The 12,980-nt window shown below is 39.6% G+C and overlaps 1 long non-coding RNA gene across 1 annotated transcript; it reads left to right on the top strand.

Annotated features, from left to right (window-relative positions):
• The first annotated feature begins 1,773 nt into the window (after positions 1 to 1,773).
• LOC146548594 (uncharacterized) lies at positions 1,774 to 4,185 on the top strand. The gene is made up of 2 exons (XR_014890545.1): positions 1,774 to 3,087; positions 3,391 to 4,185. It is a non-coding gene; the product is annotated as an uncharacterized LOC146548594 (long non-coding RNA).
• The last annotated feature ends 8,795 nt before the right edge of the window (positions 4,186 to 12,980 follow it).

Here is a 12,980-nt window from a genome sequence, read left to right on the forward strand (position 1 = left end):
AATCTTTATTTGGCACAAAAACACAGAGTTATACTTGACGTGGGATTCCTGACAAGAAAACGTAGCGTGGTGGCCTAAGGTGGCGTGGTGATCAAGAGGGAGAGAGGAAAAGGGGGTTAGTGGGTTCACAGACTTCTCCAGGTGTGGTTGAATTTTAAAGAGGAGTATGGCTTATGTTGCAGGTGGAGTTGGTGGTACTTTGAGGGGAGTAGGTGAAGGTCCAGGTGAGCTGAATAGATTTAAGATGAGCTGACCTGAGCTCCAAGGGATCCTGTGAGAAGCAGTGGGAAGAGGGCAGCAGGTGTGATATTGAAATCCTTCCCAGGAGACGGAGCATGAAACTGCAGTGAGTATGGCCGAGTGCATAGACTTGGGCAAGGAGCATGAAGCATGGTAGCCTGTTACCACCGAGGGTAAGTTGGCAAACTAGCAGTGAAGAGACGGCAACGCTGGTCTTAAATATCCTGAGTAGGTTGCTCCAGATTGGCTCCATGTGAGGAGATGACGGCTCTGCCCAGGGGCAGACACAGGAGAACATGGTGGAAATTTACCAGCAGCTCACCCGGACTGTGACAGCTAATGAGAAGTTTAAAACTGTTTTCAGAAACAAAAATCAAGTCTGATGTTTTTTTTGTATTTTTTTAACCTTACAAAACTGATGAGATGGAGAAAAGCAAAATAATACTCATTAAACTATATGTGTGTTCTGCTCACATCATCGACACATTCTCAGCCTGGCTGGGGGGCTTCTTTGCCTCTCTCCTGCTGTGTGCCCAGCCTGGAGGCTCCCGGTGCAGACGGCTCCCTGTGATAGTGTTTCCTCACCCGGCTCATGTAAAGATTGATTGATTGATTGATTGATTGATTGATTACTACAGTGCCGTGATCTTCCTCATGCTGTGTGTGTTTTGTTAGATTCTTCCCAGTTTAGGTTTTGTGGAGTTTTCTGTTCAGCAATAAAAGCTGCCACTTTGAGTTCAGTCCTGTTTCCAGTGAGTTTGAGTTTGGGTCCAATTCCTGCCTGGACACAGCCCGATCACGACAGTTGTGAGCTGTGAGTTGTGGATCAATGAAGTAACAAATCCCTTTATTAGTGTAGAAACAACAGCAGTGTGTATGTGTGTATAAAACAACGAGAAAGTCTAATTTGATTGGGGAAAAGCATCACTGATGTGAGAACTGCAGCAAAGCGACTGAGAGAAACTGTAATATATGTTGGAGGTGGATGGTACTGGAGGAAATCATGTTGTATCATGATGTTTGAACCATATTTAATTTTGGATCACAGCCATCTGAATGGTGTCCTACAGCAATATTTTAAAATTGACATTGAACTTATTTTAAAAATAATCAATTAGTAGTTCTTCAAACGCATCAGGATCTGCGTGGCGTACAGAATGTTGTAAAAACATGTAGTGAAGTCCAGACCTTTACTTTTTCACATTGTGCCTCTAAACTTGGTCAGATGATTTCCATAGAGAGGCACTTTGCATCAGCAGCACCATGCTCCAGTGCTCTGGGAGAGTTTATAGTCCTGAGAGTTGAACACTGGATGACTGACAGCTGTCCTTCATCACAACAGAAGCCACAGAAATCCTCCTCATCAAAAACATGACTTTGATCTGCGTCCTCATCTGGACTCTCCTCTGCTGCTGCTTCACAGGTAAAGTCCAGAGAATCAAACTCCTCTCCTCTATCAACATCTGTCCCTCTGAAATGAAGCCCACAAAACCATGAAGCTGCTTTATGTTTTTGTCTCTGTGTCCTCAGAGTCCAGAGAACAATATACAGTGACTCAGCCTGGAGCAGTGAGCTCTGCTGTGGGAGGAACTGTGAGCATCAAGTGTACGACCAGTCAGAATGTTAATGGCAACTATTTATCCTGGTACCAACAGAAAGATGGAGGAGTTCCTAAACTGCTCATTTACTATGCTAGCAATCGACAATCAGGGATTCCAGCTCGTTTTACAGGCAGTGGATCAAACTCTGACTTCACTCTGACCATCAGTGGAGTCCAGGCTGAAGATGCAGCAGTTTATTACTGTATGGGTGAATTCTATGCTAACAGTCAGTATTCGTTCACACAGTGAAAAACAGTCGTACAAAAACCTCCCTCAGTCAGACCGAACAGAAACTGAAGTGACTGCTGCAGCTGGAAGATACTGCAGAGACTGATACAGTTCACTGAGGACACACACACACACACACACACACACACAGCTTTTCAGGCAACTTTCACAAAATGCAATGATATCCAAATCTCATAATCATATCAATTTAAACCAGGACTTTTTGTTTTCTAATAAATAAATATTAGTGTTTTTATTTTTTTTATTTTTTGATGAAGTCAAAAATATTTAAAGTCTTGTAAAAACAATGAGTCTCCAAACACTTTTCAGATGGCTGATCCCCAATCAAATAGCAATAATGCTAATACTGATATCAAAAATATTCATTAAAGGCAGAAAATAGTTTGTATTGAGTCTGAAAATGTACAAATTGCAACATTACTTCATTGTTTACTTTGATGCTGTTTATTAGTTGTATCTCAATACTGGTACGGCCTTTTTGACAACATGTAACCCTGGTTAACATAGCTAACAACAAATAAAAGCCTGTTAGTAAAAACAGTCATAAGAAATATATTACAGGTGATAAATAGTCAATAAATAGATCATAATGGTTAGAAAATTCATTAAAAACATCAGCAATGATATAATTCATGGTATAGGATTTCATTTGTGTTTAAAAACATGTTAAAAGGGTACAGAACTTGCTAATTCATGGTGTTTTATGTTAATTCAGGTAAAATGGCTAAAATATGTGTTGAGACTCTTATTGTGAAAGGGCACGCTGCAGCGTGACTCCTGTGATTAGCCACACCCAATCGGGTTGTTCCTTCTTTTTATGCTCGAGAGGGAGAAATGCAGACAGTCCTTGCAGAGCTGCTGCTTAAATGAGTGAAAAAATAGTAAAAATAAGCCAAAAATCTACTTAAAGCCATTTTTGTACTCTGGAGAATGTATTTTTGTTTTTCCGACCTGTCCTTGCCTTGGTGACGTTGTGAACATAACCGAACGGGACTTGGTGAGTTCAGAAATTGTCTTTTATTTCATGCAAGAAATTTTTGTTGTATTATATTGCTCATTTTATGCAAATGGAGAGCCAAGGTAGCAGATTTATGTTGTTTTATGTTAAAAACGGTGGATTCGTGCTTAAACGACACACAGGCTGCAGTTCAAAGGCCTTTGAAGGTGTTTCAGCGCGCCATATTGGCGTCACCTCATTTACGGCTAAATAAGCTGAAAAAAACGGACTTTTACTGTTATTTAAGGGCTACCCGTGTGTTATTTTCGAATGTTTATGCACTTTATTTTGTTGTTATGGTAGGCCATTAAGGTTTGGATCGGGAAATGCTAAGCTAGAATCGGAGTTTGATCCGCTGAGCGAGAAACAAGATGGCGAGCCACCCACGGACCCATTGAACTGTACCGAGCAGGAAAAAGGAAAACGCCCCCTGCTGGACGTTGAGCTCTTTCGCTGATAAAACTGGTAGGATTAATCCATACACCTCTGCAAAAGAACAGCGGACTTTTCAAAGCACTGGATAATCATTCGGAGTAATTCCAGGACTAATAGTTAAAGGACACAAAGACAACTTTCTTTTGTTTATTTGTTTGTTTAAGGGATTTATTCAGCCTTTTGCTGAATTGTTTTCAGTTTTACATTTATTTATTTATTTTTGTAATTTATTTTGGTCAACCTTACATTTTAATGCTGTAATGGTGTTAATGGAAGTGTAAATAATTTTGTTGGGTTAAAACAAAATAAGAACTGGTTGAGAATTTAAAGGTGAACCTAGACCAAGATTAAATTAAATCTTGGGCCTAAAGAACTGAACTTGATTTAAAATAACACAGTGTTAATGCAAATAGATCAAAGGATAAACTTGAACTTAGAACTTGAAATAAATAAAACAATAACCTAGGTTGAAAATAACATCCTTCTAAAGCCAAATAAAAGGTTTTGAGATAAATAGGATGAACTGACAGAACATACTGAACTAAAAGGGGGGAAAGAAAAACCTTGTTTTCTTAAATGTGTGATGTTGAATGTTTTATGTAATGTGTCTATAACTGTCTATTCTCTGTCTTCACAAAATAATAAGCCGGCAATTTAAACGTATTTACTGGTCTGTGGTCTTTATTACATGCTACGCTCATTACTGCTCTAGTAGTCGAACCTAACTGGTCCTAGTATACTGTAACGACTCCAGAAGTGTTACAAACACAAAATATTTTCTTCATTCATTAAAATGTTGAAATAATCAGTTTTAATAAGCTGTGAAAAATGAAGGGAGAAAATTAATGATTAATAAATATAATATTTTTATTTACAAACATTATCATTGTTATCAAGATAATACATAGGAATACAAGTTATTTACAAAGAAACACGATTTACTGTGTTAACACAGTAAATCTAATTAGCCTGTTGATTTATCCATTATATGTCTTTTTTTCTTTTTTTTTAACTGGTTTATTTATTTCAATTAATCAGTCTGTTTGTAACCAGATCAAAACTGTTGTTTAATAAAATGTGTTAAATGTTTTTTTTATTTTGAAATCCATGTTAATGTATTTATATACATATATAACAAACAGTAGAAATAACAGGACATGTTCTGTTGAAAAATCTTTACTGTTGTAAAATCTTGAGACAAGTTCATAAAACAGGCAACAAACAGATGAAGAATAAACAGACTGAGATTGAAAAAGTCTGCAGACTGAGAGCTGTAGCAAAGTTTAAACAACAACAACAACAACACAACGTCATGTCCCCAGTGAATCAGCTCATGACTGTCTGCTGCACCCCGGGGCTCCTGCTCACTTCACAATCAATGCTGCTGCATCTGCGGCCGTCAACGATCCAGGACAGACTCCAATCTGAGGGGAAGCCCTTGTTGGCCAAAATTCGTTTACAAACACAACTCACTAAAACAATTTTCTGCATAAACAGAGATATTTACTATACAATTAACCTTAATCTGAAACCAAGGAAGATGATGCAGAAAAATTTTTATTCATGTAAAATTTAGTTTTTCCACAACTTACTGTGAAGATCATATAAAGAAAAATCATTGAAGGAACTGGTTTATCAACAGCAAGTAGGTAAAAAGTTCAAAAACAAATTTAGACATAAATTTCTGTCAGCCTCCCTGTGATATCAGGAAAAACAACAAAATAAAGTTTGGATGCTTTTTAATCTCACCCAACAGCCAACAACTGAAGCAAATATAACATATTATTTTTATCATTTTAAAGGGTAAAAACTTACTTCCAACATTCAATGTGTTCCCTGTGTAATTCTGGCAGCTGATATGAAGCATTCTTTAGTAAAATTACACAACCTTTATTGTAATTTTTCTATATTGCTTACTCATTTCAAAGCTATCTATATAACATGTTACACGTGGAGTATTGTGACAAACTAGCTGATCCATCATTCAACAACATGACAAAAGTAAGTGAAATTTTATTTATGTTGCACCTTTCAAGACAAGCTGGTGCTTGCTCATAATGCTTACAAAAGTGTGCAATGAATTACAATGAAGAAATAAATGAATAGAAATGAATAACAAGACAGAAAACTGGAGGTTTGCATTAGAATCCTAAATGTATGCAGAGTCGAGCGTTACCCCAAGAGTCCAGACAGAGGATTTAATTGTGAAAATCATTCTTTAACATGCGAGCTGATTGAAGCAAGTCCCTGTTAAAGTCAGTTCATTTCCATAGAGAGGCACTTTGCATCAGCAGCACCATGCTCCAGTGCTCTGGGAGAGTTTATAGTCCTGAGAGTTGAACACTGGATGACTGACAGCTGTCCTTCATCACAACAGAAGCCACAGAAATCCTCCTCATCAAAAACATGACTTTGATCTGCGTCCTCATCTGGACTCTCCTCTGCTGCTGCTTCACAGGTAAAGTCCAGAGAATCAAACTCCTCTCCTCTATCAACATCTGTCCCTCTGAAATGAAGCCCACAAAACCATGAAGCTGCTTTATGTTTTTGTCTCTGTGTCCTCAGAGTCCAGAGGACAGATCACAGTGACTCAGCCTGGAGCAGTGAGCTCTGCTGTGGGAGGATCTGTGAGCATCAAGTGTCGGACCAGTCAGGATGTTTATAGCAAATACTATAAACATCCTCCATCTTTCTGGTACCAACAGAAAGATGGAGGAGTTCCTAAACTGCTCATTTATGCTGCTAGCAGTCGAGAATCAGGGATTCCAGCTCGTTTTACAGGCAGTGGATCAAACTCTGACTTCACTCTGACCATCAGTGGAGTCCAGGCTGAAGATGCAGCAGTTTATTACTGTCAGAGTTTTCACTATCCTAACAGTCAGTGGGTGTTCACACAGTGAAAAACAGTCGTACAAAAACCTCCCTCAGTCAGACTGAACAGAAACTGAAGTGACTGCTGCACTGAGGACACACACACACACACACACACACACACACACACACACACACACACACACACACAGTAATGTTTATGTGGGTTTGACTCAAAACATCAGACTTGTGTCCATCCTGACGAGCTCGCACAGAAGAACATGTGAAACACAAAACAGTTGATACTGTGAGTCAGATCTGTGATGAAGAAACTCTCCTGTAAATATTCAAACTGGGAAGTAGTTATTAAATGAGAATATTTTAGTAAACTGCAGTACTGATATATGTATGTATGTAGATTGCTCAGCTACATTCTTGGTCACAGAAATATTTCACATGATTTGATCTGAAGATTTAAAGTTTAGTTCATCAAGTCTTTAACTTCATCTTTGTGACATAAATTATTCTGACATTTACACTTTTTAACCTGCACTGATGTTCTGAAAGAGACATTTTTAGTGTCTCCTATGTTGAGAAAGAAAGTTTCGTTTTTCTTTGGGTTATTTTATCAATTCTGACTTTGAAGAAAACCAGGACGGGTCTCATCACGGGTCACATGCAGGTTACAATAATCTGTCACCATGTTTTCTACTTCTTCTACACCCAACAGCAAAGATCATCACAAAATCCAACATGATGGAAAATAATGCAGCTGCAAAAGACTTTAAAACTATTTATAACAGGGAGCAGCTGTTGGCTGTGATTCTATTTTTAACTTATTGCTTTTTCTTTTCTTTTTTTAGTTGTTTTCATTTTTTTACATTTACACTCTGATGTGATACAGCACATGTGATTCTCTCAGTCAAAGTTACTGAAGCAGAGATTTTCAGTGTATGGAAGCATCACTGCTGAAGCTGAAGGATGATTATCAGACAGAAGAGCAGCTGAATGGAAACACATGAAAACCACTATTTGAAGACTTCAGTTTTTATTTGAAGTATTAAAACCATCAACAGTGCCACAAGCATGAAAACATGAAAACTATCAAAGCAATACAGACACAGAGGGAGCAGACTGAGAGAAGCTGCAGACTAAAGCCAGTATCAGAGTCCCAGTGAGTCAGCTCAGGACTGGGAACACTGGTCTGTCATCAGAGTCTCTGAGAGTGGAGTGTGGGAGCCCTGGGTGGCCTCACAGGTCACAGAGCCCACCTTCTCCCACTGGTCTGCAGGGAGCCTCAGGGTGCTGCTCCAGCTGTAGTGGCCGTCATTCTGCAGCGCCCCGGGGCTCCTGCTCTCCTCCCAGCTGATGCTGCCACTGCCATCCACCTTCCAGGACAGACTCCAGTCTGAGGGGAAGCCCTTGTTGGCCACACACATGACTGTAGCCTTCCCCTGCTGCAGCTCCTCACTAGAGGGCGCCAGCACGGTCAGGGAGGGGGGGACTCGACCCACTGCAGAGAGAGAGAGAGATGTTAGAGAAACTGGGAGTTTGGGTGGAAATGCTCTCCAGATGTTTCACTTCCCTCTCTGAGCTTGGTAACCATGGTAACAGACAGGCTTCACTGCTGAACCATGGCAACAGACGAGTTTCAGTACCAAAGATAAAAATATTAAAGCGTTTCTTTGACTTCTGATGTCCTCGTCTGTTATCTGTGAACTATTACTTAGTTTTATAATTAGAATTAAAATAATCAGAAAATTAATTTATCAAAATTTTATTGAACCTCTATATTTAAACAATTTAGTATATAAAACAGGAAAAAACAAACTTATTTTTTGTATTTGGACATAATAAAAAATAAGTAAAAGACACATTAAATCTCATAAACTGAGCCCAACTCAGTCAGCATAGAGTATGGTTAAAAGGCTGATAACAAGTAGTTCAATCAACGCGGAGTTGCTTTAACCCCAAGTTAAGCACGCGCACGAGGATACATAAAGCCCTGATTAGTGGAGCACAGATTAAGCGAGTCACCATGGAGACGGAGGGAAAGAAGGCGCGGTCAATGTATTTTACAGCGCTTGAGGCCGAAATTCTGATGGCAGCATATGCTGATAACACGCAAATTTTGCAGAAAAAAAGTAACACAGCCTCAGCTGCAAAAAAAAGGGAGCATGCATGGCAAAACATAGCCGACAGAGTCAATGCGTGAGTGTTAATTTAAACATTGATCTAGGGATTTCCACCCATTTAACACGTTATTTTATTATATTTTATTTTTTATTTTATACATTTTATTTTGTGATGATGTGAGCACAAGTGCAACCCAACAGGCCCCAAACGTTCCTGGCAGCAAGTAAAAATGAAATATAAAAATATAGTCCAAACAGGTAAGGTGTAATTGTATTATGAGCCATAGTGCTTGGTCTGTTTGTCCCATGTAAATCAATTGCAGTTAGAGGCTACATTAATTTTCTTTCTGTAAGCACTTATTGAAATTATCTGAGCACATTACAAGTACATATTTGCTTACTCTGTATGCTCAAATGTGACCCGTTATGGCCACTAGAAAAAAAACGGAGGCCCGAAAAACAGGTGGGGGTCCTCCACCACCACCACTCACAGAGCCTGGCCACTTGGCTTCCACATTTGTGATAATGTTGGCAGCATCACATATGATCTTCACAGTGCAGAGAACACAAATTAGCATCCATTACTATAATGAAATGATTTGTTAGTTTGAAATGCTACAGGGAACTATGTACCTGTACATTAATGCTGTGGAAAGACTTCCTGTTCACATAGTCTCCTTCATTTACTGAAGGAGCAATGATTGGAATGTGAGTGCCATCTATACAGCCAATCACGCCTGGGAACCCTGAAAATAAATGTAAAATTTAAGTAGTAGTTCAAGTATCACCACATCATAAATTAAGTTTTGTTCATCCTGATACCTGCAATTTTGTGGAATCCCTCTTTGATAAATCTTGTGGGTCTGTGACCGGGGAACACCACAGACGAGTACAGGAGACGTTTCAGTGCAACTGTAACATTCCTGACTGCCCGACAGACGGTAGCCTTGGAAACGTGCTCAGCGTCACCAATATTATACAGAAAGCTCCCGTTTGCAAAAATACGAAGTGCAATACAAATAATATGTACAGAACTGAGAGGATGTCCGCGATGTGTCACATGAGCAATATTAGGCCTGAGGATGTTATTCAAATAAATTATAGATTGTGCTGAAAAACGGTAACGTTCACACAGAAAATAATCAGGAAATGATAAAATGTCCAAACGCGCTCTAATCACTCTCTCCCGGCGGAGAGCTCTGCGGAGAATTTGGGCTTCAACATCTACTGGCTCTTCAAGGAAGGGGCACGCCATGTCTGACACTTCCTACAGTCAGGTTTCCGACACAGAGGCGGAGAACGTCAGGGTTAGTTGAAGTAAACCTGCTAGGGGGCAGGTTAGCTTCACGGAGTGTGTCGTCATAGTAACTCATTCAGGATTAATCTAAACTCGCTTTGTGAAACCGAAAACCCAGAGTTTTCGTTCACTCAGGGTATACTTAGTCAGAGTTTGCACTAAACTGGCTTCCTGAAATAGGGCCCTGAACTCAGGATGGATAATAATGTTTTTGTCCTTCATTTTCAGAGTGTCTCTCTGCCTGACCTCCGTGGTTTTGGAGTTTTATAAATAAAACACTGATCCAGCAGTTCAAGAAATGACTTTCTATAAATGGACATTAAAAGTGTCATGGTCAGGGGGAGTTGGCTGTGTTTTTCCATGATGTCTCTGTGCTTCCACCTCTGGGCGGAGCCCTCATCAGCACACCTGCCATGCTCACCTGATTGTGATCCAGGACAAGCGGCAGTGTTTAAGACCAGCATCAGCATCTCTTCTTTGCTGGTCCGTCTGCCCAAAACATGTTAGTCACTGTCACTGGCTGGTTTTCTGACCCAGCGCTCTGAGTGTATTTTGTATTTCTTATGTTAGATTTGTGATTATAGTTCATGTGTTATTCCTTTTTAACTTTTAGTTGAGGTTAAAGTTAGCCATTATTTATCATTGTCTTCTTGGTTTCTGTGTTTGGGTTCTTGTCTAGTTTATCATGTGTGCCAAGTCTGCTAAACTGGTATTATCTTGTCTGTGTTTCCTGTTTTATTATGTAAAGGTCCTGTGTTTCCCTTGGTCAGTGTGCTTAGTTTTATACCTCCTCGGCTGTGTCCCAATCCAGTGACCGCACGCTTCGGAGTACGCGCAGTTCACGTACTACGTACGGTGCGTACTATAAGTACGAGAAGTGCGGAAGTGAGAGGCTTGTGAAATGGGATGGTCTATCCTTCGTCGCGCTGTTCAGGTTGCCTAGCAACCATGATACTATCCGCGAGAAATGTTTCATACAGCTTTGTTTGACAGAAATGAAGGAGAAAAAAATGTTTTGTTGGTCATTCATTTTTGTCATGACATCACTTTGATTAGTTGAGTATCTGAGGCTGAGACCACAGGACTATATATATATATATATATATATATATATATATATATATATATATATATATATATATATATTACAGCAGTGAGCTTGAACTCTGTGTCAAAGATTCAAGTTGCAGTTATTTATATTTTCTATCACCTTAATCTTCACTCAAAGACAAGTATCTGTGACAGTGTATATACAGATGTATTATATATAAGAGACAAATATTGTTCGCTTAATATGTTGGCATTATTAAATTTGGCTCAATGCTTACATATATGTGTAAAAAGTAAAATGTATGAGCTGTGAAAACTGTGTCTGATAGAATGAGGAGTAGACTGATATATGAAATATTCCTTTATTGGGTGAGAAAATCAGACCATGTCATAACTGCTTTAAGTCACACAGAATAGATATGAGAGCCTTAAACAGGCTGACTTCTGCTAAATGGGTCAAACTGGGCAGAAAGTCTACAAACACATAACATCCTTATAGAATATGATGTAACACTATAGATCAACTTAGCTCAGAATATATAAAGCATATAAACAATTACAGCAACATGATGCAACAAACACAGCAGCTACTGATCCAAAATACTCAAAGCTTCATAGAACTGAAACCAACATTTATTTTTAGCTCCATTCTGCTGCTGATACAGACTTTAGGTTTCTGAACATTAAACTTGTTGCTGCCTTTCATAGTGTGTAACTTGAAGGCCCTGAGTACTCTGAGTACTTTCTCCCACACTGAAAACACTGGGATGATAACATTATTTGAACATTACCTAATAAGACTGATTCAGCATAGACAGTTATGTTAAACTTTCCTAGCAGTCCTTCACAAACAGGGAACAGTCTGTCTATTCTCTCCATCTGTCAGCTGCTGCTGGCTCTTCCTCCTCCTCTTCCTCACACACTGTTGAGTTTGTCCTGGTGGATCATCAGGGGTGCAAAGCCTCACAGAGGATGTGCAGCAGTGGCTCCCTCAGTCTGTCCTCACTCTGGACACTTGCAGTCGTCACACATGGAATTCAAATGTGTGATAAGCTGCAGGATTCAAACACAAGTGTAACTTATAAACACATGTTCATACTTTTATTCCACAATCAGAGAGAAAGAAACAGAGAGAGAGTGCAGGACAGACAGACAGGTGACAGTCTCAGGTGTACACACTGCTACAAACAGGAGGATTTAGTGTTTGTGTTGTTACGAGTGCTAAACAAGAAGAGTTCCCAGATGTTACAGTGGACACATGTGTGACTGCTGTGATTAAAGCATCTTTCTTTCAGCTTAACGAGTGAACCGTCAGCTCGTTCAAACACACGTTAAAGTGCGTTTGGCTCGACACCACCGAACAGAGGCAGCAATATAACATGGCTCACATTAACAGTGCAGTGAATCCTGCTTGTGCCGTCATATTCAGGACTGCAAACCGAGCAGCATCACTGACTCTCAGCTTGTTGTGTTTGTGGATATATGACTGATTTTAATTTCCCACAAAATCATCAGATTCTCTTCAAGATTAAGGTCGACGATCGAACGGCGTAGATTTTAAACTAAAGGCTTTAAAACCAAGTTAGTACAAACATCACTAATGTCACATAACTTTGCCGACATCTGGCCAACAATGTTCTTTGTTATTAAACATTTGCACATAAATAAGTGACATAATATTCAGTACTTACTTTCAAAAGTTTACTGTTCGACACCAACTTCAGTCATCCGGCAGTTTTTTTTTTCGGAAAAATATCAACACCCACCGATGCGCTATGAATCCTGGGACGAAGCATACACCGACCCATCCTTCAAATTGAGGGAAATAAGGGACACATTTGTCGGCCACTTTTGGAGCAGCCTTCAAATTGGGACAGCCTTTGTCGCGTTGCTGTGGCGTAATCAGCCTTCAAGGCTACGGACCCTGAATTGTGATACAGCCTGTTTCCTGTTTTAATTTAAAGAGGTCTGTTGTTCCATGTTCAAGGTGTTTTCTTTCCCCGTGGTGTCATTATGTTCCTTCTAATCAGCTGTTTCCCCTTATGTTTCCAGGTCCCCTGATCACCTCCTGTGTGCATTTAGTCTGTGTGTTTTCATTCAATCCACATCCGGTGTCCTGGGAATCCATCCTACTTCACAAACCATCCTACCCGTTGTTTCTGCGC

The sequence above is a fragment of the Mchenga conophoros genome, linkage group LG22 (assembly GCF_057382185.1).
Source record: "Mchenga conophoros isolate Kocher_MC1m ecotype Shallow Benthic linkage group LG22, M_conophoros_male_GT1.1, whole genome shotgun sequence".
Classification (NCBI taxonomy): domain Eukaryota; kingdom Metazoa; phylum Chordata; class Actinopteri; order Cichliformes; family Cichlidae; genus Mchenga; species Mchenga conophoros.